Raw genomic sequence first — 27848 nt, forward strand, 5'->3', positions numbered from 1 at the left:
CGAGTAATGGGATTCAGGTGGGGTTAGTCTCCCAGGTAGTGGAGGACATACGAGTAATGGGGTTCAGGTGGGGCTAGTCTCCCAGGTAGTGGAAGAGATGTCCACTACGAGTAATGGGGTTCAGGTGGGGCCAGTCTCCCAGGTAGTGGAGGAGATACGAGTAATGGGGTTCAGGTGGGGCTAGTCTCCCAGGTAGTGGAGGAGATGTCCACTATGAGTAATGGGGTTCAGGTGGGGCCAGTCTCCCAGTTGGTGGAGGAGATGCCCACTATGAGTAATGGGGTTCAGGTGGAGCTAGTCTCCCAGGTAGTGGAGGAGATGCCCACTACGAGTAATGGGGTTCAGGTGGAGCTAGTCTCCCAGGTAGTGGAGGAGATGTCCACTACGAGTAATGGGGTTGAGGTGGAGCTAGTCTCCTAGGTAGTGGAGGAGATACGAGTAATGGGGTTCAGGTGGGGCTAGTCTCCCAGGTAGTGGAGGAGATACGAGTAATGGGATTGAGGTGGAGCTAGTCTCCTAGGTAGTGGAGGAGATACGAGTAATGGGGTTCAGGTGGGGCTAGTCTCCCAGGTAGTGGAGGAGATGCCCGGTACAGGTAATGGGGTTCAGGTGGGGCCAGTCTCCCAGGTAGTGGAGGAGATGCCCGGTACGAGTGATGGGGTGCAAGTGGGGAGTGTTCAGAGAGATGTGGCTGAGGGGAGTGAGGGGTCTGTGGCCTCAGTTGAGGAGGATCAGGAGAAGGATATGGACATCTCTGTTGATATGATAGCAGCTGGTGACAACTCAATTTACAATTTAGAGGATGTAAATGGGTTCCTGGATCAGACTTTTGGGAAATCTGTCAAATTGGCAGATTTCTTTGATGATGATAAGTTTGTGAGGTCAGTTGTGGTGTTACAGGTGACGGTGGGGTTAGACCAGCTGAGTGTGAAGAAACGGTTCCCCTTGAGGAAATGTGTTACTGCTTTCACGGCAGAAAAGGGTAATGGGAAACGTGGTCAGGTTCAGAGAAGATTAAAACAATGATGATGATCATGCCTCAAAGGGTGTTTTTCTCTCATTTCTCTGTGGTTTCTTCTGTTTTTCCCTTTCACTTTTCTATACGGCAATCAATTGCAAGGACCCTCAATCAACGTAGACAAACTGAGCGTGATATATAATCGTACAGTACACCGCAAACTCACTTGGATTGCATTGGCTTTGAGGCGAGCCTTGCATTTCGTTTTCAAAGTGGGTGACAGATGCAAAACGGCCACATTTTTACCGGCATGAAGATTTTGCATGAAGATTTTGCGTCACAATATTTGCGTTACAAAGAGTTTAAAGAAGGCATCTTGTAAGGGCCCTTATGATGGAAAATGGACCAAGACAATGGTCGGCTTTGGGCCAGAGGATGATGACTTTATGGCTGAACTGATCTACAATTATGGAGAGGGAGGATATCGCCTAGGCAATGACTTCCTCGATTTGACTCTGCAGTCTAGCCAGGCTGTCAGCAATGCTAAGTGGCTTGGTTGGCCCATCACTGAGGTTGGAAAGGGCCTCTGGCTGAGGCCCCAGGAGGTTATCGCTTCTACCTGGTGTACAAAGAACAGCCTCTCAATGATCCTGTACAGAAGGTGTGTCTGGCAGGGTCTGACCTGCAGAAATCAATACGCTGCTCCTCCCTTCTGGGGACAAAGGTGAAAGAGAGAAATGAGGAGAAGAAGACTGTGCTGATGGGATTCACAGACACTCCGTGTAAACTAGAGATTCACAACATTGTTGGGACTGTAGATCATGGGACAGCCTTCGAGTGGATAGCATGCCAGTGTCCATGTGAGCAGTTGGCAGATCTTGAACCCTTGATGACAAAAATCTGTACTCTCTTGGTTAGCCTGGAAACCCCTGGGAAGGCTACAGTAGAAGTGGTCATTTGGGCGGACTCTCTCTCTCTCACTCACTCACTCACTCACTCACTCACTTACTATCTAACTATCTCTGCTTTATTGGCATGGGAAACATGTGTTAACATTGTCAAAGCAAGTGAAGTAGATAATATACAAAAGTGAAATAAACCAAAAAATTAACAGTAAACATTACACATACAGAAGTTCCAAAAGAATAAAGACATTACAAGTGTCATTATGTGTATACTGTATATACAGTGTTGTAACGATGTGCAAGTGGTTAAGGTACAAAAGGGAAAATGAATAAACATAAATATGGGTTGTATTTACAATGGTGTTTGTTATTCACTGGTTGCCCTTTTCTTGTGGCAACAGGTCACACATCTTGCTGCTGTTTTGGCACACTGTGGTATTTCACCCAAGATATATGGTAGTTTATCAAATTCGGGTTTCTTTGTGGATCTATGTGATCTGAGGGAAATATGTGTCTTTAATATGGTCATACATTTGGGAGGAGGTTAGGAAATGCAGCTCAGTTTCCACCTAATGGCAATGTGGCAATGTGCACATAGCCTGTCTTCTCTTGAGAGCCAGGTCTGCCTACTGTGACCTTTCTCAATAGCAAGGCTATGCTCACTGAGTCTCTACATAGGCAAAGCTTTCCTTAAGTTTGGATCAGTCACAGTAGTCAGGTATTTTGCCACTGTGTACTCTCCGTTTAAGGCCAAATAACATTCTATTTTGCTCAGGTTATCTGTTAATTCTTTCCAATGTGTCAAGTAATTATCTTTTTGTTTTCTCATGATTTGGTTGGGTCTAATTGTGTTGCTGTCCTGGGGCTCTGTGGGGTCTGTTTGTGAACAGAGCCACACGACCAGCTTGCTTAGTGGACTCTTCTCCAGGTTCATCTCTCTGTAGGTGATGGCATTGTTATGGAAGGTTTGGGAATCGATTCCTTTTAGGTGGTTGTAGAATTTAACGTTTTTTTTCTCTATATTTTGATAATTTGTGGATATCGGCCTAATTCTACTCTGCAGGCATTATTTAGTTATACACTGAGGATATTTTTGCAGAATTCTGTATGCAGAGTCTCAATTTGGTGTTTGTCCCATTTTGTGAATTCTTGGTTGGTGAGCGGACCCCAGACCTCACAACCATAAAGGGCAATGGGTTCTATAACTGATTCAAGTATTTTTTAGCCAGATCCTAATTGGTATGTCACATTTTATGTTCCTTTTGATGGCATAGAAGACCCTTCTTGCCTTGTCTCTCAGATCGTTCACAGCTTTGTGGAAGTTACCTGTGGCGCTGATGTTTAGGCCGAGGTATGTATAGTTTTTTGTGTGCTCTAGGGCAACGGTGTCTAGATGGAATTTGTATTTGTGGTCCTGGCGACTGGACCATTTTTGGAACACCATTATTTTAGTCTTACTTAGATTTACTGTTAGGGCTCAGGTCTGGCAGAATCTGTGCAGAAGATCAAGGTGCTGCTGTAGACGCTCATTGGTTGGGGACAGAAGCACCAGATCATCAGCAGTAGACCCTTTGACCTCAGATTCTAGTTGGGTGAGGCCGGGTGCTGCAGACTGTTCTAGTGCCCTCACCAATTCGTTGATATATATGTTGAAGAGGGTGGGGCTTAAGCTGCATCCATGTGTCACCCCACGGCCATGTGGGAAGAAATGTGTGTTTTTTGCCAATTTTAACCGCACACTTGTTGTTTGTGTACATGGATTTTATAATGTCGTATGTCTATCTATGTCTATCTATCTATATATCTCTCTCTGCTTCTCTTTCTCTCTGTCTTTATCTCTCTTAAGCACACTGTCCTTTAATTCAATTTGATTCAAAGGGCTTTACAGGCATAGGAAACATATGTTTACATTACCATAGCCAGTGAAATGGATAATGAACAAAAGGAAAATAAACCATCAGAAATTAACTGTGAAACATTACCCTCAAAAGGAAAATAAACCATCAGAAATTAACAGTGAAACATTACCCTCAAAAGGAAAATAAACCATCAGAAATTAACAGTGAAACATTACCCTCAAAAGTTTTGCAATAATATAGAGATTTCAAATGACATTATTGGCTATGTGCGGTGTTGTAATAATGTGCAAATAGTTGAAGTACGAAAGGGAAAATCAATAAACCGATATAAATAGGTTGGATTTACAGTGGTGTTTGTGCTCTACTGGTTGCCCTTTACTTGTGGCAACAGGTCACAAATCTTGCTGCTGTGGTTGCACACCTAATAGATATGGGAGTTTATCAAAATTGGATTTGTTTTCAAATTCTTTCTGGGTCTGTGTAATCTGAGGGAAATATCTGTCTCTAATATGGTCATACATTTGGCAGGAGGTCAGGGAGTGCAGCTCAGATTCCATCTAATTTGTGCACATAGTCTGTCTTTTCTTGAGAGCCAGGTCTGCCTACAGCGGCCTCTATCGATAAGAGGCTATGCTCACTGAGTCTACAACGACACAGGATGAAACCCAGATCAGTCAGGAAGCTAAAGCTTGGTTGCAAATGGGTCTTCCAAATGGACAATGACCCCAAGCATACTTCCAAAGTTGTGGCAAAATGGCTTAAGGACAACAAAGTCAAGGTATTGGAGTAGCCATCACAAAGCCCTGACCTCAATCCTATAGAAAATTTGTGGGCAGAACTGAAAAAGCGTGTGCGAGCAAGGAGACCTGACTCAGTTACACCAACTCTGTCTGGAGGAATGGGCCAAAATTCACCCAGCTTATTGTGGGAAGCTTGTGGAAGGCTACCCGAAATGTTTGACCCAAGTTAAACAATTTAAAGGCAATGCTCCCAAATACTAATTGAGTGTATGTAAACTTCTGACCCACTGGAAATGTGATGAGGGAACCGGGAAGACTAAAGAGAAGTAAAAACACGCTGGGACAACTTGACGAGACAAGACGAACTGGCAACAGACCGACAGATAACGCAGGTATAAATACACAAGGGATAATGGGGAAAATAGGAGACACCTGGTGGGGGGTGGAGACAAGCACGAGACAGGTTAAACAGATCAGGGTGTGACAGAGTCTGTACATAGTCAAAGCTTTTCTTAATTTTGGGTCAGTCACAGTTGTCAGGTGTTCTGCTACTGTCTACTCTCTGTTTAGTGCCAAAAAGCTTTCCAGTTTGCTCAGTTTTCGGGTGAAGTAATTATCTTTTTGTTTTCTCATGATTTGGTTGGGTCTAATTGTATTGCTGTCCTGGGGCTTTGTGGGGTCTGTTTTTGTTTGTGAGTCCCAGTACCTCTTTCTCTATCTCCCTCTCTCTTGCTCTTTCTGTCTGTAACTCCACTCACAAGGACAGAACAAGCTGCTCCTTCCATGTCACTGTGATACTTTAGATATCTCCCCAAACAAAAATATATTCCTACCACCCCTACTCTGATTCTAAAATTGGTCTAATGCCCAAGTCTCCTCCCTTACAAAATATGTTGTTGGTTTTAGAAGGCAAGAGGTGGAGCAACAGAAAGTGATAGTCAGTGAGCAAAAGAAAGGGAGAAGGAAAGAGAGAGTGAGCTGTCTAGACACCCTACTCTTCTCGAAACTCTTCACCATGTGTCACGTTATGTACAGAACATCCTAACCCTAATCATGGAGCAGGGGATGCATCCCAAATGACACCGTATTCCCTATATTGTGCACTTCTTTTGACCAGAGCCCCATGGGTCTGTGTAGTGAATAGGGTGCCAATTGGGAGTCAACCTCCTTCCTCCTAGCTCGCCAGTGTTTACCCAATCTGTTTAATCAGGAAGTGACCACCCACGGATTGGAACTGGGGATGGGGACAGGAGTACAGGTTCAAATTCATTTGGCACACTGTAGCAAAATGTTTTGCAACCGGAAATTAAAACGAGCATTTCTTATTGGACAAGTTCAGGTAAAGACCTCCCATTTGTCTGTTTTTTTGTTGTTGAAACATTTGACGCATAATGAACCAGACCCAGAAGAACAGGAGTACAGAGTACCTTCTAGAGCTGCCAAATGAAGCAGTGTATATGTGTGTGTTAATACGATGTGTACTAGACCTACTAGAGCTGCCAAATGAGCCAGCAGAATCAGGCTTATCTATATGAGCTGCGCTTACACTGCTACGGGTGAGGGTTCCCCTTACATTCTCGCCCATTTTTGTTCTCTTGCTATATTTTCTCTATTGTATCTCTCTCTCTACCCATCTCTTTCTTTCTCTACCTCAGTCTCTCTCTTATCCTCCTTCCCCATCCATCTTTCTCTCTATTTTACTCTCCCCTTCTCTCGTTGTCTTTCTCTCCAATATAGACTTTGAAATGTGTCTTTCAAATCTGAGGACAAGTGTCTCCTGTCACCTGATTCACCATAGAACATTGTTGATTCCACCTCCCTTTCAGGACAAGACAGACAGGTAGGACTATCTGTCTGTTTGATGCTGCTAGGTGTAAATTGCAGGAAATTACATTTACCGCCATTCCCCCACGAGTATTGACAATACCTCTCCCTTTATTCAAATACCGCTTTTATGTTCGACTTCGTCCCAAATAGCCACCTATTCACTATATGGTGTTCTAGGGCCCACAGGGTTCTGGTCAAAAGTAGTGCACTATATAGGCAATAGGGTGCCATTTGGGATGCTACCCTGTAAATTGAGTGGGGGGAGGAAGGGAGGAAAGAAAAATGGTATAAAAACTGAATGCTCACACCGCATGAATGATAATTGTGTTTCCGTGGGTTGCTTGGTTACCGTTCACATGAAATTGGAGGTTGTGGAGAATTGTGATTCCGCTGTGGGTTTCCTTGCGCTGCTGTGCGTGAGCCGGCGCAAACACACTCCAGGAAATAGCACCATCACTTTGATATCATTTTTGAAAACAGTTTATGGGAGAAAGAGAGTTTGCAGAGAGACAGAATAGGCTGTATGACCTGTCTGTGCAGACAGATCAGACATTCTTCAACTGTTGTTTGGTCATTTCGTGGAGAAAGCAGGCGTGCCAAAACTTGGATCACATTTTCAGTAGCATAAAGACACATGGATATTTATGATAATATATTCTGTGCTCTTTCATGTCAGTCCAGAGAACAAACTAAAGGACCCAATGTACCATCCAGACAATGCATTTGTTATTGGCATTGACATACATACACACACACACACACACACACACACACACACACACACACACACACACACACACACACACACACTTCTGTTAATGACTGGCATCCTTTAACAAAGTACGACTCGCATCGCACCTCATTTGCACATTCTAACCTTCACCCATAGACCCAATACATCTCCTCTCTCAGTATTTCTGCCAGGAAGATCAATAATTTAGGAGAGGCGAGGGAGATGAGGACAGGACAGCACAGGCGACGGAGAGGAGGGGAGAGATAAAGGGAGGAGAGGAGAGGGGAGGAGGAGAAGAGTAAAGAAGAGGAGATGTAACATTCTAAATGTTCTGTCTGGTACAGTGATCTAATGACCAGTGGTATTTTCTAATAGGAAAAATACACATATTCCCCCCCCAAAAGTATTTGCCTATTTGAGGTCAAGTAGTCCACCTACCGAATGTGATGAAAATGTATGGTAATCATAATTAACTTCAGTTAATGAGAACTACTTATTGACATATTCACATTCAACTTCCCTCATCTCTTTTGTCTAATTGTGTGTGTGTGTGTGTGTGTGTGTGTGTGTGTGTGTGTGTGTGTGTGTGTGTGTGTGTGTGTGTGTGTGTGTGTGTGTGTGTGTGTGTGTGTGTGTGTGTGTGTGTGTGTGTGTGTGTGTGTGTGTGAGAATGAGTGCATGCCTGCGTCCCCGTGTTTGGGTATAAGACCAGTATTGCTGGATGATTGAACCCAATTGATGAGGCCAAGAGCCTTTGCTGCATAACATTACTGGGCACTCGGGGTGGTTTGGGTCGTGGGTAGATTCCAGTGGAGGCTGGTGGGAGGAGCTATAGAGGGGCGGGCTCATTGAAATGGCTGGAATGGAAACCACATGTTTGACTCCGTTACATTTATTCCACTCCAATGAGCCCGTCCTCCTATATTTCTTCCCACCTGCCTCCACTGGTAGATCCTTGGCATGGGAATAAGGTATTGCTGGATTCCCATGTGACTAACCTAACAGCCTTTGCAGCCTAGCTAGCATTACTGTGCCTTGGTTGTGCTGGTGGAGGGAAGTACATTCTGGACATAAGAATAGTAATATTGGATGATGCAATACTAGTTATAAGACTAGTCTTGGTGTATCCCACTATATGGCTCTGGTCTTGGGGTATCACTTCTTCCTATTGGAACATCTTTCATGACTATCGGAGCTCTGCTGCATACATCATAATCCATTTCTTAGAAAGAATTGAAATGACAAAATACTGTTCTTGGAAATAGTGACAAGATACACTATGTGAATATAAAAAAACGATGTCCTAATGCAACCTGCCAGCCCATATGGAAAATCGAATTTAACAGGATTCTTATGTTTACCTGAAACTTGTACATATGGCAGCAAATACACATGCAAGATTCATAGAATGTTCTAGTAATATATACTTATATGAGTAGATAAAATGTATACTTTACAAAATGCTGCGTGTATTATAAGAAAACATACAAGCTAAGCCTTCTGAGGTCTCACATACATGGGACACTGTCTGATGTATTGAAGAAAGGAGGAGGAGGAGGAGGAGGAGCTGGAAAAAGGAGGAGAAGAGGAGGAATGACTTTCATAGCAGTAGTGAATCTAGTTCTATTTAGTGGAGATCTCTCAACAATCATTCTCATGATAGCACATTGGTCAGCAACAATGACAAATATCAAGGCTAAGCAGGGCTAGGTTAGGGAGACCGTAGATAAATGAACTGTCCCGTAGAAGGTTTTGCCCAGCTTTAACCATGGAAACTCATATCTGAAAATGTACACTGAGTGTGCAAAACATTAGGAACACCTGCTCTTTCCATGACAGACTGACCAGGTGAATCCAGGTGAAAGCTATGATCCCTTATAAATGTCACTTGTTAAATCCACTTCAGTCAGTATAGATGAAGGGGAGGAGACAGGTTAAAGGATTTTAAAGCCTTGAGACGATTGAGACATGGATTGTGTATGTGTGCCATTCAGAGGGTGAAGGAGTAAGACAAACGATTTAAGGGCCTTTGAACAGGGTATGGTTGTAGGAGCCAGGCACACCGGTTTGAGTGTATCAAGAACTGAAATACTGCTGGATATTTCACGCTCAACTGTTTCCTGTGTGTATCAAGATGGTCCACCACCCAAAAGACATCCAGCCAACTTCACACAACTGTGAGAAGCATTGGAGTCAACAGGGGCCAGCATCCCTGAAGAAGGCTTTCGACACCTTGTAAAGTCCATGCCCTGACGAACTGAGGCTGTTCTGAGGACAAACTCAATGTGTTCCTAATGTTTTGTACACTCAGTGTATATACAAATATTGGAATGTTCTTATAGTTTTTAATATGTTAAATTATAAAAACAATGTTAAACCTATAACGCATTTATTTTGTAGAATTGACATTGTCAGAACATACAATTGTATTATAATATTCATAGGATGACTCATGTAATGAATATATTTTGTTTCAAATATGTCATACCATGTTCATGTAGGAAATTCACCACAATCGTGTAATCAATTGTGTTTAAGGCATATAAGTTAACACATAATCAACTACACCCCTGACATACAGCGCCTTCGGAAAGTATTCAGACCCCTTGACTTTTTCCATATTTTGATACGTTACAGCCTTATTCTTAAATGGATTAAATAAAACAATTTCCTCACCAATCTATACACAATACAATCTACACACAATACCCCATAAAGACAAAGCGAAAACAGGTTTTTGAAAATGTTGGCAAATTTATTAAATCCAAAAAACAGAAATACCTCATTTACATAAGTATTCAGACAATTTGCTATGATACTCGAAATTGAGCTCAGGTGAATCCTGTTTCCATTGATCATCCTTGAGCCGTTTCTACAACTTGATTGGAGTCCACCTGTGGTAAATTCAATTGATTGGACATGATATGGAAAGGCACACACCTGTCTATATAATGTCCCACAGTTGACAGTGCATGTCAGAGCAAAAACCAAGCCGTGAGGTCGAATGAATTGTCCTTGGAGCTCTGAGACAGGATTGTATCGAGGCACAGATCTGGGGAAGGGTACCAAAATATTTCTGCAGCATTGAAGGTCCCCAAGAACACAGTCGCCTCCATCATTCTTAAATGGAAGAGGTTTGGAACCACCAAGACTCTTCCTAGAGCAGGCCACCCGGCCAAACTGAGCAATCGGGGGAGTAAGGCCTTGGTCAGGGGTGTGACCAAGAACCCGATGTTCACTCTGACAGAGCTCCAGAGTTCCTCTGTGGAGATGGGAGTACCTTCCAGAAGGACAACCATCTCTGCAGCACTCCACCAATCACACCTTTTATGGTAGAGTGGCCAGACAGAAGCCACTACTCAGTAAAAGGCACATGACAGCCCGCTTGGAGTTTGCCAAAAGGCACCTAAAGACTCTCAGACAATGAGAAACAAGATTCTCTGGTCTGATGAAACCAAGATTGAACTCTTTGGCCTGAATGCCAAATGACACGTCTGGGGAAACCTGGCACCATCCCTACGGTGAAGCATGATGGTGGCAGCATCATGCTGTGGGAATGTTTTCCAGTGGCAGGGACTGGGAGACTTATCAGGATTGAGGCAAAGATGAACTGAGCAAAGTACAGAGCAATCCTTGATGAAAACCTGCTCCTGGGTTCTCAGGACCTCAGACTGGACTGAAGGTTCACCTTCCAACAGGACAACGACCCTAAGCACACAGCCAAGACAACGCAGGAGTGGCTTCGGGACAAGTCTCTGAATGTACTTGAGTGGCCTAGCCAGAGCCTGGACTTGGACCAGATCGAATGTCTCTGGAGAGACCTGAAAATAGCTGTGCAGCAACACTCTCCATTCAACCTGACAGGGCTTGAGAGGATCTGCAGAGAAGAATGGGAGAAACTACCCAAATAGAGGTGTGCCAAGCTTGTAGCGTCATACCCAAGAAGACCCAAGGCTGTAATTGCTGCCAAAGGTGCTTCAACAAAGTACTGAGTTAAGGGTCTGAATACTTACGTTAATGTTTAATTTCCTTTCTTTATTTTGATACATTTCCCAAATTTGATAAACAGTTTTTGCTTTGTCATTATGGGGTATTGTGTGTTGATTGATGAGTGGTAAAAAAAATATTTAATAAACTTTAGAATAAGGCTGTAACGTAACAAAATGTGGAAAAAGTCAAGGGGTCTGAATACTTTCTGAAGGCACTGTATCAGGAAAACCATTCAACATCTTACCAGATACTTATTAGATTTTTGTACAAATCCTCTCCTGCAATACAAGGTTCTAATTTGATTTTCAGGATTCGTTTCCTTAAAATCTATAGTATATGATCAAATGCAGCTGGTCATTGGGGTCCATAGATACACATATAACAACTAATAAACAATGCAACAAAATGATAGATGATAAAATTCCACCAGGTGGGTCCATATTTAATAATCACACCACGAGATCAAATGACCAACCAGGTCCACACATTTTACATCAACTGATAAACAATGTGAAAATATAATAGTAGATGATCTAATGCCAACAACAGTGAACGAGTGACCTTTCAACCCTCTCTAGCATTAGTGGACGAGGATGCTAAAGGTGGATGAAGTCCAAGAGTCTGACAAAGTCCCAGCGCAAATCAGCCGCTGATGTCGGAATCATCTGTCACCTCTCCTTATAATGTACCTCACCCTTCCCTTTACTGAACATAATGGCTGGAAGGCTTAGCTGAACATAACACAACTATTACACACACACACACACACACACACACTGTCATCTCATATCTCAAGTATGGAACATACTGTACACGAGAGAGAGAGAGAGAGAAATATGTGTACATGCCTGCGTGTGTGTTCACGCACGTGTTCTGTATGCAAGGTGCACGTATGCGTGTGTGTGTGTGTGTGTGTGTGTGTACTAGCGAACCTAATGGAGGTCGTAGCACCTGGGTGATTACACCCCTCCAAGTATCCCTCTCATGGGTAATTTGGAGCTGCGTGTTCTAGAACACGCTGACAGACAGGAAACGTAACCATGACAAATAAGGCATTTCTCCAAGTTGTAATGTGGGGATAATGGGCCAGCTACAGGTCCACTCCATTATGGATGGATGGTTGGTTCTCCCCCTCAGTGTTGTGTGTTGATATGAATCACCATAATGGCTGTTGTTTTAGACTGATGAATTAGACTTGGCGTTTTAATGGATTATGTACAAGTTCAGTGAGTGTACGTGTGTTTGGTTGTCAGGCTGAATTTAAGATGGAAATGAGTATTTTTGTGTCCTGTAGAGTCGAGGACTTGTATGAGTCATTGTAATAGATGTTGTTTTCAACAAGATGTATGTGTTCGACACGTGACAGACTGAAATTCCTATTATTTAATATACACTGCTCAAAAAAATAAAGGGAACACTAAAATAACACATCCTAGATCTGAATGAATGAAATGTTCTTATTCAATATTTTTTTCTTTACATAGTTGAATGTGCTGACAACAATCACACAAAAATGATCAATGGAAATCAAATTTATCAACCCATGGAGGTCTGGATTTGGAGTCACACTCAAAATTAAAGTGGAAAACCACACTACCGGCTGATTCAACTTTGATGTAATGACCTTAAAACAAGTCAAAATGAGGCTCAGTAGTGTGTGTGGCCTCCACGTGCCTGTATGACCTCTCTACAACGCCTGGGCATGCTCCTGATGAGGTGGCGGATGGTCTCCTGAGGGATCTCCTCCCAGACCTGGACTAAAGCATCCGCCAACTCCTGGACAGTCTGTGGTGCAACGTGGCATTGGTGGATGGGAGCGAGACATGATGTCCCAGATGTGCTCAATTGGATTCAGGTCTGGGGAACGGGCGGGCCAGTCCATAGCATCAATGCCTTCCTCTTGCAGGAACTGCTGACACACTCCAGCCACATGAGGTCTAGCATTGTCTTGCATTAGGAGGAACCCAGGGCCAACCGCACCAGCATATGGTCTCACAAGGGGTCTGAGGATCTCATCTCGGTACCTAATGGCAGTCAGGCTACCTCTGGCGAGCACATGGAGGGCTGTGCGGCCCCCCAAAGAAATGCCACCCCACACCATGACTGATCCACCGCCAAACCGGTCATGCTGGAGGATGTTGCAGGCAGCAGAATGTTCTCCACGGCGTCTCTTGACTCTGTCACGTCTGTCACATGTGCTCAGTGTGAACCTGCTTTCATCTGTGAAGAGCACAGGGCGCCAGTGGCGAATTTGCCAATCTTGGTGTTCTCTGGCAAATGCCAAACGTCCTGCATGGTGTTGGGCTGTAAGCACAACCCCCACCTGTGGACGTCGGGCCCTCATACCACCCTCATGGAGTCTGTTTCTGACCGTTTGAGCAGACACATGCACATTTGTGGCCTGCTGGAGGTCATTTTGCAGGGCTCTGGCAGTGCTCCTCCTGCTCCTCCTTGCACAAAGGCGGAGGTAGCGGTCCTGCTGCTGGGTTTTTGCCCTCCTACGGCCTCCTCCACGTCTCCTGATGTACTGGCCTGTCACCTGGTAGCGCCTCCATGCTCTGGACACTACACTGACAGACACAGCAAACCTTCTTGCCACAGCTCGCATTGATGTGTCATCCTGGATGAGCTGCACTACCTGAGCCACTTGTGTGGGTTGTAGACTCCGTCTCATGCTACCACTAGAGTGAAAGCACCACCAGCATTCAAAAGTGACCAAAACATTAGCCAGGAAGCATAGGAACTGAGAAGTGGTCTGTGGTTACCACCTGCAGAACCACTCCTTTATTGGGGGTGTCTTGCTAATTGCCTATAATTTCCATCTGTTGTCTATTCCATTTGCACAACAGCATGTGAAATTTATTGTCAATCAGTGTTGCTTCCTAAGTGGACAGTTTGATTTCACAGAAGTGCGATTGACTTGGAGTTACATTGTGTTGTTTAAGTGTTCCCTTTATTTTTTTGAGCAGTGTAGTTGTATGAAGCACTGTTAAGAACGACTGTTGTTTTGGACTCAACCAACAGTCAACGAATCATATTCCTGAACTTTACAGTCGTCACATTGAAGTTGAGAATGAAACCCCTAGTACTTTATGCCGTTGTAGAGTTCAGTGACTGTACGTTCTGTCACGTTCCTTTTTCACATTCCTGTCACGTACACAAAGAACATAGTATGTCACAGCTGTGTTCAAATCAAAGGGTTCCTTCATCGTGGAGCATCTTACCCATTTGAAATAATTATGCAAAAATGTAACGTAGAGAGTATGCAAATATAATGTATCCACTGAGTAAAATGTGACAAATTTCAACCCTGTTAGCACACTCAGTACCATGTTTTCATGAAATTCAGAGTAAGCTGACATGTACAGCTAATCTCTCTACGTATTAAGCCCTTTACACACACACACACACACACACACACACGTGGGTGTGCATAATCACACACCTTCCTTTGGGATCCCTCTTAGTCCAGTATGATTCCTTCCAAGTATACTGTGTTTGGGTTATGGTGTGGGTCTGGCTTGCTATTGGTCTGGAGATAGCTGAATAGGCCAATCGGTGACGTGCAGAGGTTGTCTCAGTGTGGGCAGGTTCATCCTGTAGACGTGGTTTATTGCTACTGGCACTGCTGTCGGTTCTTTGCGGCGTGCTCTTTTCCCGTTAAACCCCCTAGAGTCTAAGGGCCCGGGGCTGGGTTTCTAATAAGCTAACATATGTAATTGTTTTAAGATGGTCATACCAAGGAATTGTTTGCATTTTAGGACCCAACAAAAATAATAATTTGATGAAACATTCCATTTGTCTTTCCTGCTATTAGCCCATAACGACACATTGAATAACATAGTGCAAAAGACATTCAAAGGAAGCATATTCTGAAGTGTCTGTCCTATATCTGAGAGCTATAAGAAAGCTCAGGAAATTATTACATATATTTTTACCCATATTTAACTCTTTTTTGGCACTAAAGTACCTCCATACTTCCATTCCTTTTTTAAAACTGGTACAGGGTTACTTCAGACGAATCTTGTGAAACTTGTAAGCATCGTAGAGCAAAATTTGACATGTACGTGTTCGTGAGAGTCTCCTGTTTCTACAGTGGGGTAATTAGTTTGTAGCGCGTACTGTTTGGTCGCTACAGACATTTACATGAGAAGACAGACTTCCGGGATGTCTCCTGGTGTAGCTCTACCAGCTTCCACCGCAGATGGAAGGCTGACGGTCTGTGGACAGTAGCCCATGCAGAAACAGATATCTAAAACAGATGGATTTTGATGAGGATTATTTGTATTATGCTAATTAGATTAGAGTCAATCAACTCTAGGGGGGAACTCTTCTTTGAGTTCCATTAGTGATTTTAGTCCTCCGCACACACACACACACACACACACACACACACACACACACACACACACACACACACACACACACACACAGCCTATCCTGTCCTCATATGACACATACAGTTGAAGTCGGAAGTTTACATACACGTACGTTGGAGTCATTAAAACTCGTTTTTCAACCACTCCACAAATGTCTTGTTAACAAACTATAGTTTTGGCAAGTCGGTTAGGACATCTATTTTGTGCATGACACAAGTAATTGTTCCAACAATTGTTTACAGACAGAATATTTCACTTATAATTCACTGTTTCACAATTCCAGTGGGTCGGAAGTTTACATACACTAAGTTGACTGTGCCGTGCTTCTACACCTGCATTGCTTGCTGTTTGGGGTTTTAGGCTGGGTTTCTGTACAGCACTTTGAGATATCAGCTGATGTATGAAGGGCTATATAAATAAATTTGATTTGATTTAATTTAAACAGCTTGGAAAATTCCAGAAAATAATTCCATGGCTTTAGAAGCTTCTGATAGGCTAATTGACATAACTTGAGTCAATTGGAGGTGTACCTGTGGATGCATTTCAAGGCCTACCTACACAGTGCCTACTTGCATGACATCATGGGAAAATCAAAATAAATCAGCCAAGGCCTCAGAAAAAAATTGGAGACCTCCACAAGTCTGGTTCATCCTTGGAAGCAATTTCCAAACACCTGAAGGTACCAAATTCATCTGTACAAACAATAATGTGCAAGTATAAACACCATGGGAGCACACAGTCGTCATACCGGTCAGGAAGGAGACGCGTTCTGTCTCCTAAAGATGAACGTACTTGCGAAAAGTGCAAATCAATCCCAGAACAACAGCAAAGGACCTTGTGAAGATGCTGGAGGAAACGGGTACAAAAGTATCTATATCCACAATAAAACTAGTCCTATATCGATATAACCTGAAAGGATGCTCAGCATGGAGGAAGCCACTGCTCCAAAACCACCATAAAAAAGCCAGACTATGGTTTTCAACTGCATATGTGGACAAAGATCGTACTTTTTGGAGAAATGTCCTCTGGTCTGATTATACAAAAATAGAACTGTTTGGCCATAATGACCATCGTTATGTTTGGAGGGAAAAGGGGGGCGCTTGCAAGCCGAAGAATACCATCCCAACCGTGAAGCACGGGGGTGACAGCATCATGTTGTGGGGGTGCTTTGCTGCAGGAGAGACTGGTGCACTTCACAAAAGAGATGACATCATGAGAAATGAAAACTACGTGAATAGATTGAAGCAGCATCTCAAGACATCAATCAGAAAGTTAAAGCTTGGTGGAAAATGGGTCTTCCAAATGGACAATGACCCCAAGCATACTTCCAAAGGTGTGGCAAAATGGCTTAAGGACAACAAAGTCAAGGTATTGGAGTGGCCATCACAAAGCTCTGACCTCAAGCCTATAGAAAATTTGTGGGCAGAACAGAAAACGCGTGTGCGAGCAAGGAGGCCTACAAACCTGACTCAGTTACACCAGCTCTGTCAGGAGGAATGGGCCAAAATCCACCCAACTTATTGTGGGAAGTTTGTGGAAGGCTACCCAAAATGTTTGACCCAACTTAAACAATTTAAAGGCAATGCTACCAAATACTAATTGAGTGTATGTAAACTTCTGACCCACTGGGAATGTGATGAAAGAAATAAAAGCTGAAATAAATAATTCTCTCTACTATTATTCTGACATTTCACATTCTTAAAAAATAAAGTGGTGATCCTAACTGACCTAAAATAGGGAATTTTTACTAGGATTAAATGCAGGAATTGTGAAAAACTGAGTTTAAATGTATTTGGCTAAGGTGTATGTAAACTTCTGACTTCAACTGTACATAGTTGATAAGCTTGGTGTGATAAACCTAAACCTATCCGGATATAGAGCAGGATCTGTAGCACTTTGTGATGATTAAATTGACTGAACAAGCAGTAATAAATCAACACACACAACTGTGTGAACGACTGCCCATGAAGCGTGACCATACACACTTACACACACACATACACACAGTGTTGGCAAATAGTGTGAAGCGTGGCACTGTACTAAGAGTTCTTGCATGTGTCAACATTGAGTGTGTGTGTGTGTGTGTGTGTGTGTGTGTGTGTGTGTGTGTGTGTGTGTGTGTGTGTGTGTGTGTGTGTGTGTGTGTGTGTGTGTGTGTGTGTGTGTGTGTGTGTGTGTGTGTGTGTGTGTGTGTTAAGAAGAAGCAAGAAGATCAATGCGGGAAAAAAATGAATATATATATTTTATTTTACCTTTATTTCACCAGGTTCATTGAGATTAAACAAATGTTTTCCAAGAGAGACCTGGCCAAAAGAACCGCACACAAAGTTTCAGTCATTTACAACATAAAACACAAAGCACTACAGTTGAAAAACATCAGTTTACACATTGAACAGGCACATATGGTTTGGGAGGAGGGGTTCAAATATGGGTCAAAACATTGACAGCCCACTAAATCATTTCCCATAATAGATTTGACCCTAAATAAACTATATGACCAAAAGTATGTGGACAACTGCTCACTGAACATCTCATTCCAAAATCATGGGTATTAATATGGAGTTGGTCCCCACTTGCTGCTATAACAGCCTCCACTCTTCTGGGAAGGCTTTCCACTAGATGTTGGAATATTGCTGTGGGGATTTGCTTCCATTCAGCCACAATAACCTTAGTAAGGTCAAGCACTGATGTTGGGCGATTAGGCCTGGCTTGCAGTCGGCGTTCCAATTCATTCCAAAGGGCTTTGTGCAGGCCAGTCAAATTCTTCCACAACAGTTTTGTCAAACCATTTCTGTATGGACCTCGCTTTGTGCACGGGGGCATTGTCATGCTGAAACAGGAAAGAGCCTTCTCCAAACTGTTGCCACAAAGTTAGAATCACAGAATCGTCTAGAATGTCATTGTATGCTGTAGCGTTAAGATTTTACTGGAATTATGGGGGCTAGCCAAACCATGAAAAACATCCCCAGACCATTATCCCTCCTCCACCAAACATTACAGTTGGCACTATGCATTGGGGCAGGTAGCGTTCTCCTGGCATCCGCCAAACCCAGATTCGTCCGTCGGACGGCCAGATGGGGAAGCGTGATACATCACTCCAGAGAACACGTTTCCACTGCTCCAATGGCGGTGAGCTTTACACCACTCTAGCTAACGTTTGGAATTGCGCATGGTGATCTTATGCTTGTGTGTGGTTCTCGGCCATGGAAACCCATTTCATGAAGCTCCCGACTAACAGTTATTGTGCTGATTTTGCTTTCAGAGGCAGTTTGGAACTCGGTACTGAGTGTTGCAACCGAGGACAGACTATTTTAAGTCCCTATGTGCTTCAGCAGTTGGCGTTCCCATTCTGTGAGCTTGTGTGGCCTATCACTTCACGACTGAGCCGTTGTTGCTCCTAGACGTTTCAACTTCACAATAACAGCACTTACAGTTGACTGGGGCAGCTCTAATAGGGCAACATTTTAATGAACTGACTTGGAAAGATGGCATCCCATGACTGTGCCACGTTGAAAGTCACTGAGCTCTACAGTATGGGCCATTCTACTGACAATGTTTGCATAACATGGCTGTGTGCTCGATTTTATACACCCATCAGCAACGGGTGTGGCTGAAATAGCCAAATCCACACATTTGAATGGGGTCCACATCCATGTAGCCTGTTTTTGAGAAATGTCATCATCGAATATTGTAAGTTCTTTCATTATCTGCTTATATTCCCCTTTATTTGTCCCACGATTCTGACTCGGTGTACAGGGAGAATACTGTACGAACGGCCCATGTTCTGAATTCTGACACTGTACATTTCAAAAGGGCTGAACAAATAGTTGTATTGACTATGTCAATCGAAATGACGGATTACCTCTTATCCGCTCGTTGTCCCATTATGCCATAGTTTGTACATCTCAATTGTCAGTAGAAACCACATTTGTTTAACCTCTTTGTTAGGCAAGTAAGCCATATCAGCTATGTTTTTAAAAAAGGCAGTAAATGAGGCTGAATGAACTGTTTCGCTGATAGCCAGGTGTAACAGTGGCTGAAAAGAAAGCTCTGCTGTTGGGACAGCTTTATGTCAGACCTAACAGCTTGTGGGCACTTTGACACCGTTATAGTGCAATTCATGTATTGTTTAGTGTTACATTTGTTTGCCCCACCAAGATTTACACACACACAGACACATGGTGTTGGCAAATAGTGTGATGGGTGGCTGTCTAACGTGAGAATAGGAGCAGGGAAGGGAAAGGGGATACCTAGTCAGTTGCACAACTGAATCCATTCAACTGAAATGGGTCTGCATTTACCTGACTGACTAATTCTGTCGTTTCTGCACTGTACTAAGAGTTCTTGCATGTGTCAACAGTGAATGCAATGTTAAATATTGATTGTGTGTGTGTGTGTGTGTGTGTGTGTGTGTGTGTGTGTGTGTGTGTGTGTGTGTGTGTGTGTGTGTGTGTGTGTGTGTGTGCATGTTATTGAGAAAGAGCAAACAGAACAATGCACTAAAAATATATATATATATAATTGATTATTTTACCTTTATTTTACCAGGTTCATTGAGATTAAACAAATGTTTTCCAAGAGAGACCTGGCCAAAAGAACCGCAACACAAAGTTTCAGTCATTTACAACATAAAACACAAAGCACTACAGTTGAAAAACATCAGTTTACACATTGAACAGGCACATATGGTTTGGGAGGAGGGGTTCAAATATGGGTCAAAACATTGACAGCCCACTAAATCATTTCCAATAATAGATTTGACCCTAGCTGTAAAATCATTTGAGGAGACTATCTCCTGTGCTTTCAAGTCTTTTTGTAGCTCGTTCCAAGTAGAGGGGGCAGAGTGAGCTACTGGGATGCTTTTTTACCTAGCTGTACGGGCCTTAGATACATTCCTGTGAGTGTAGGAGATAACTGCCATTAGCCTGCTGGACAATGTAGATTCACAGGTAAAATGGGAGCTGTCTCAGTATGGCCTTGTAAATGAAAACATAGCAATGACATAGTCTCTGTCTCCCTGAAGAGCTAAGGAAGGCCAGCCACTGTCACATAGAGAGTACAGTGATGAGTGAGGGTTTTGGTGTTCGTAATAAACCTCAGTGCCCCATGATACACAGTGTCAAGCATACGTAATGATGCAACAGGGGCATACATGTACAAGGTATCACCATAGTCGGATACAAGCAAGAAGGTAGAGGAAACAAGTCTCTTTCTCGCTTCAAGTGAAAAACATGACTTACTTTGAAAAATGTAAAACTTCGTATCTTCTTTTATTAGCACCAGCTAAATGTTCAAATTCACTATTTCTCATTAGCATTACAAATGATTCCCCTTCCTTTCTGACAGCAACACACACACATATATATACACACGCACACGCACACACACACACGCACACACGCACACGCACACACACACACACGCACATCCCAGCCCTTCTGACAACTCACGTAGTGTGAAAGTGCAGGCTGTGATCGGTCTAATGGCTTATGGAGTGGTACGTTTAGTGTAAATTACGTTGGAATGTTGGTACTGTAGGAGTGTATGACCTTTATAAAAGCGAGAACAAAACCTTCTGTGGCCAACGATAATGGCTGCATCCCAAACAGCACCCAATATTGTGCCTGGAGGCCCTATGGGCCCTGGTCAAATGTAGGGCACAAAAAATGAAATGGGGTGCCATTTGGGTCATAGATCATGTGTTTTAATGTCTACATGCTCAAATACCAGTGGGGGTTTTCAATAAGTGTAACAAAAAAACCTGTAAAATCCTCCAATGTTGGTTCGGGTCGTCCATGACCAACCGAATGGCTTAAGAGTAATTACATCGAAAATGATTCTTCCAAGCAAGGTCATCTTTCGGTTTGATTAATTTATTGCGAACAGGGCCTGCCGGTGTAACCGCTAAACTGCTTGCTGACTACACTGTACTGCATGATTGTAGTGAGTTTACTAATGTTGTTACGGTTTTCTTCTATATCCTCCTCTGACGAAGAGGTAGAACAAGGATCGGACCAAAACGCGGCGTGTTGATTGAGATTCATGTTTAATCAAAACAAAGAAACACGAACTTACAAAAACACTACAAAACAAGAAATGAAACCGAAACAGCCTATCTGGTGCAAACTAACAGCGAGTACAATTCAGACACTAAGGACAATCACCCACGACAAACTCAAAGAATATGGCTGCCTAAATATGGTTCCCAATAAGAGACAACGATAAGCACCTGCCTCTGATTGAGAACCACTCCAGACAGCCATAGACTTAGCTAGATAACCCACTAAGCAACAATCCCAATAACACCACCAAAACCCCAAGACAAACACACCACAATTACAAAAACCCCATGCCACACCCTGGCCTGACCAAATACATAAAGATAAACACAAAATACTTTGACCAGGGCGTGACAAATGTGTTAGTTCCAATAGCTATGTTGACTAATATGATGTTTGTTAATTAGGTGACAACAATGTAGGCTGTGTGTAGCGGTTAGCGGTTATGATATAAAGTGAACCGTGTCTGCGTGTGATCAGGGGTGTATTCATTCCGCCAATTCGGTTGGAAAGCGTTTCTTAAATGGAAGCAAAAGGAATGAAACAGGGATAAACATACCTGAATTTCTCCAATAGAAACTATATTTTGGAACTGTTAGGCTAATGATTACACGCTAGATGCATGCAAGTGTGTGCAAGGTGTTATTGAATGTGTCACTGTCTGTCACTTTGATTACTCAAATGTTTCTCGACCTGTGCACCTACGTCGTAAACTTTCATTCATAGGCTAGGTTGTAGCAACCTCATGATGGGTATATGGAAACTGTATCCTGTAGTAGCCTAAACCTATCGATGTTTACATTGAGGTGGGTGAATGGAATATGACTGACAGTCATCCAATATGCTGTAATGGAAATAAGGCCAGGCTCATAAAAACACAGACCGCAACTAGTGTACTGTATGTGTGAGTGTGTGTGCACTGTTGTTAAGACAATATTAATTTAGTCACCCCCTTATGGGACAATGAGAATGGAGTTGAATAGAAAGTTGCATTTCAGCGTCACTTAAGCTTCATGTTCTAGTATTCATCAAGTTCCCTTACGGAAAAAAACATATTTTCACATGTGGAAAATCACACGATTACACATGAACTTTCACATGTGAAAATGTTCATTTGGAACACTTCATATGTGATCACATGTATTAACACGTATAGTTCCATGTTATCACGTTGGTTTACATGTTGTCACATTATCATATAAACATTACATAAGACCACGTGATCACATGAAAACATGTGTTTTTGGAACACTTCACATGTGATCAAGTGAAATTCAAAATGTTTTTTCTGTAAGGGTTGTTTCCCCTCTCTCACGCTCTATGCTCACTCTCTGTTCGACAACCTGTGACGCTGAGAGAGAGAGAGAGAGAGAGAGAGAGAGAGAGAGAGAGAGAGAGAGAGAGAGAGAGAGAGAGAGAGAGAGAGAGAGAGAGAGAGAGAGAGAGAGAGAGAGAGAGAGAGAGAGAGAGAGAGAGAGAGAGAGAGAGAGAGAAGAGAGAGAGAGAGAGAGAGAGAGAGAGAGAGAGAGAGAGAGAGAGAGAGAGAGAGAGAGAGAGAGAGAGAGAGAGAGAGAGAGAGAGAGAGAGAGAGAGAGAGAGAGAGAGAGAGAGAGAGAGAGAGAGAGAGAGAGAGAGAGAGAGAGAGAGAGAGAGAGAGAGAGAGAGAGAGAGAGAGAGAGAGAGAGAGAGAGAGAGAGAGAGAGAGAGAGAGAGAGAGAGAGAGACTTTATTTTTAGGGGGTTCAGCTTTAATATTGCAGATATATTTAATTGTCTCCGTCATTTCCAATCCCCCATATACTCTACCGGTCCAAAGTTTTAGAACACCTAATCTTTCAAGTGAATTTCTTTGTTTGTACTATTTTCTACATAGTAGAATAATAGTGAAGACATCTAAACTATGGAATAACACATATGGAATCATGTAGTAACCAAAGAAGTGTTAAGTAAATATTTGAGATTCTTCAAAGTAGCCTCCCTACTGTTTTCCATGTGTTTGATGTCATTCCATTGTCCTCCCCTCAGCAGCCTCCTGTGGCACACACACACACACACACATTGTGTACATCATCTAAATAATTGTATTTCCTGGAAAAAAGCGACTGACCATGTTTCACGTTGATACCAGTCACATACCAGGCTGTGTGTCATTGCTGTTACAGGATTAAAGGAAAACACAAAATATAAATGTCATTGCTGTTATGAGTATACCAGACAGACATGTAATATAAGATTGATCTGAAATTACTTCACTGATCCACAAATGGGTAAATGTAGACAAGAATATTTTAAAAATCACAAAACAAAAATGAATATGATGTAAAATTGAGCATTAGTATAATTTTTATCGTACACAAATGTTCATATCTATCAAAGAAAGAGGATATAAACAGTGAGGGGTGTTGTATTTGTGCTGGTTTTTGGAGTGCTGCTTTGTGCTGCGCTACATGAGAGAGCATGAAAGGTATGCTTCCCAAACGGCACCCTAACCCCTACATAGTGCACTTCTTTTGACCAGAGCCCTATTGGCCATTTGGGACGCAATGGTTTCCATTTGGGACATAATCTAAGATAGGTGGTTACTCGTACATGTTATTTAATGCACCTCAGAGAGCTAGAAGAACAATGCGGATGTTAAACCTACATGACGAGCAAATATTTAAGCTGGGAATGAGCCTTGTCGCGTGGACCTTAAAACAAAAAACAGGTGCATTAGCAAATATACATTTGTTACAAGACTGTGTCTCTCTCTCTCTCTCTCTGTGTGTGTGCCTCTCTCTCTCTGTGTGAGTGTGCCTCTCTCTCTCTCTCTCTCTCTCTCTCTCTCTCTCTCTCTCTCTCTCTCTCTCTCTCTGTGTTTATACTGTACGTTTATTTGATCTGGAAAATGGGTGGCAAATAGGTTCAGTTGGACGCTTTTATCAATCTTTAGATTGAATTAGCAATGACAGTTGGCTACTGTTTAATAGGACCTAATCCAGATCAAATAATAATCAATTGTCATAAACCGGTGATGATCATATGCTCTAAAATAGTTGATCCACAGTAACTGCGTAGTCTATTGCCTTAACTCCAAGCCTACTAGACAACCATAATGAAACAATCTCTCACTTTTCTTTCAAAAGCATGGGCTTTGTTCTGTTCTTCAGATAGACTTGTTCACAGTGTCATTTGATTATTCTATTCCACTTGATAGCTCAACTTTGATCCAGAACCATCCATTATTATTAGCCAGGCTGCATCACATCCGGCTGGAATTGTAATCCCATAGGGCGGCTTACAATTGGCCCAGTGTCGTCCGGGTTTGGCCCAGTGTCGTCCGGGTTTGGCCCAGTGTCGTCCGGGTTTGGCCCAGTGTCGCCGGGTTTGGCCCAGTGTCGTCCGGGTTTGGCCCAGTGTCGTCCGGGTTTGGCCCGGGGTAGGCCGTCATTGTAAAATAAATAAGAATTTGTTCTTAACTGACTTGCCTAGTTAAATAAAGGATAACATAAAATATTCAAATACTTCTGACAGCTAGTGGAAAACTGTAATCCATCCCACTGTATTCCATCTGTATTCCATCCCACTGTATTCCATCTGTATTCCATCCCACTGTATTCCATCTGTATTCCATCCCACTGTATTCCATCTGTATTCCATCCCACTGTCTTCCATCCCACTGTATTCCATCTGTATTCCATCCCACTGTTTTCCATCTGTATTCCATCCCACTGTATTCCATCTGTATTCCGTCCCACTGTAATCCATCTGTATTCCATCCCACTGTATTCCATCTGTATTCCATCCCACTGTATTCCATCTGTATTCCATCCCACTGTATTCCATCTGTATTCCATCCCACTTGTGAGCCCATGTATTTATTTACTATTTGGAAAGAAAAGGCTTTTAAACTATGCCGATGTATTGGTTGCATGGCAGCACAGGTCATAGTAAAGAGAAGCTCTTGTAGAGAGTCTGCAGGGAGTCACTTTGTTTGTATCTCTCTTTGAGCAACACATTGTTAATCAATACAGGTGTGTGTTTGTGTGTGTGTGTATGAGAGAGAGAAGCAAGGAGTGCATTTTAGAAATAAGCCTTGGCACCTGAAGCAACTCCATGCTCTCTCTCTCCTATCCTCTACCGCTCCAACCACATCTGCCCTCTATCCTCTTATCCTTCCATCCTCTCACCACTTCCCTTCCCACAGGGAAAGACAATCGACAATCGCTGAGAAAAAGGCAGAAATCCTTAGAGCTTATGGTTAGTGGGTGGGTGGGTGGGTGGGTGGGTGGAAGGATGGGTGGGTGGGTGGGTGGGTCGGTGGATGGAAGGATGGGTGGGTGGGTGGGTGGGTGGGTGGGTGGGTGGATGGATGGAAGGATGGATGGGTGGGTGGATGGAAGGGTGGGTGGATGGGTGGGTGGGTGGGTGGAAGGATGGGTGGGTGGGTGGGTGGGTGGGTGGGTGGATGGAAGGATGGATGGGGAGACGGATGGGTCAAATCAAATCAGATTTTATTGGTCACAAACATATGTGCTTCTAGTTAGTGGAAGGATGGATGGATGGATGGATGGATGGATTGGTGGGTGGGTGGGTGGGTGGGTGGATGGGGGAATATAAAAAATAAGACACAAAGCAGGACAAATGCTAAATATTTGACACAACGGTTGTGTTACAACTGGTATTGTTGTGTCTGACAACAGAGAGCTTCACTGCACAAAAGCGATTACACAACCATTGATTCTTGACAACCTTTGTTTACGTAAAATTGTGCAGACAAACTCTCTGCTGTATTAAAACAGTTGTGTCAAATGTGTTGTACGTCAGTTGTACAACCGGAGTGTGTACGGGGCCATGTACAGGGAGAGGAGTGAGAGAATCAGTTGTCCGTATGAGTTGCTGCGTGGAATGCTGATGAAGGAATCATTTGATGCTTCTTTCCTCACAACAGGCAGATCTGTCCATCCGAGCAGCGGCAGGAAAAGTGGAGAGGAGAGCTTAGGGGAGGGAAACCATCTGCTCTGCTCTCTAAACTCTCTCTCGCTCTCTCGTTCTCTTTCTCTCTCTTTCTCTGCTCACATGTTGGTAGTTTTGTTTGTTTCATGGGGAATTACTCAGACCATGAGGGATTTTCTCAGCAAAGTACTGAGATCGAATCTTTCACGACATGAAAAATGACCCCAGAAAGCAGCAGATAGTCTGTGGTATTCCATTTGTCATGAACTACTATGTGGTACAGTATGATGTCCAGTCAGAGGCCTCATTTAAACATTCACACACTTTTAGTTCTCTTATAACTGGAGTATTTTCCTGATCTCATGTCTCACGGGTCAAGGAAAAGTGCTGATCCCATATTGATATATATAAACAGAAACATTACCCCATAGCCCACTTTAAGGATGTGATCTTAGAGAGAGGAACGTTTTCCTGGATGTGTCATCCCCCAGTGATTGGTCCAGAGTGTGTGTGTGTTATCTCTCTGACCCACTCAGCATGGAGCCAGATGGAGCCTGTCCAGAGTTCCTAGTAGTCTATCCTCAGCGTCCCTGGGGGGCCACCATAACAAACAGCCAGCTTATTCTGGTCCCTCTTACTAACAAACCCCTCTCCCTCTTCTCCCCCCCAGTCGTTCTCCAGCTCCACCATCCCTCCCTCCATTGCTCTCACATCTGGGGACCTCTCCTCCCCCCTGCTAAGTGGCTAAGTGGGAACTCTCAGCTGAAATATGAAAACAACACGTAGCAGCCTGAGATGTAGTAAGTAAAGTAAGTAGCCTCGCTTAAGAATGGCCCATAGGGCAGGAGCCAGAACGGCCCATAGGGCAGGAGCCAGAACGGCCCATAGGGCAGGAGCCAGAACGGCCCATAGGGCAGGAGCCAGAACGGCCCATAGGGCAGGAGCCAGAACGGCCCATAGGGCAGGAGCCAGAACGGCCCATAGGGCAGGAGCCAGAACGGCCCATAGGGCAGCAGCCAGAACGGCCCATAGGGCAGGAGCCAGAACGGCCCATAGGGCAGGAGCCAGAACGGCCCATAGGAAAGGAGCCAGAACGGCCCATAGGGCAGGAACTATAACGGCCCATAGGGCAGGAGCCAGAACGGCCCATAGGGCAGGAGCCAGAACGGCCCATAGGAAAGGAGCCAGAACAGCCCATTGGTCAGGAACTGATCTCTTGTTGTAACTTGAGGCAATTTGATGTATAAGTACACCCCCTGGACAGGACACAGATTGGCCTGATTTGGCATGGGATCAAACTCTACCCAGTCCCCTTCTGTCTCACACTCATACCTTTATTGTCTTCTTTTCACTGTCCTATCGTCCAATAAAACCACACCAACATGGAAGAGAGAGTGGGACTCAAGGCTGTGCTGTAGGCTATACAGGCCTGCCACCGTCGTCACCGACTGGTGTCGGCGCGGC

General features: G+C 43.5%; 1 pseudogene; it reads left to right on the forward strand.

The window, feature by feature from the left end:
• The first annotated feature begins 582 nt into the window (after positions 1–582).
• Positions 583–27132, forward strand: LOC109877984 (glyoxalase domain-containing protein 4 pseudogene; annotated as a pseudogene).
• Positions 27133–27848: the final 716 nt, after the last annotated feature.

Source organism: Oncorhynchus kisutch, linkage group LG1, assembly GCF_002021735.2.
Source record: "Oncorhynchus kisutch isolate 150728-3 linkage group LG1, Okis_V2, whole genome shotgun sequence".
In the NCBI taxonomy this organism is placed as follows: domain Eukaryota; kingdom Metazoa; phylum Chordata; class Actinopteri; order Salmoniformes; family Salmonidae; genus Oncorhynchus; species Oncorhynchus kisutch.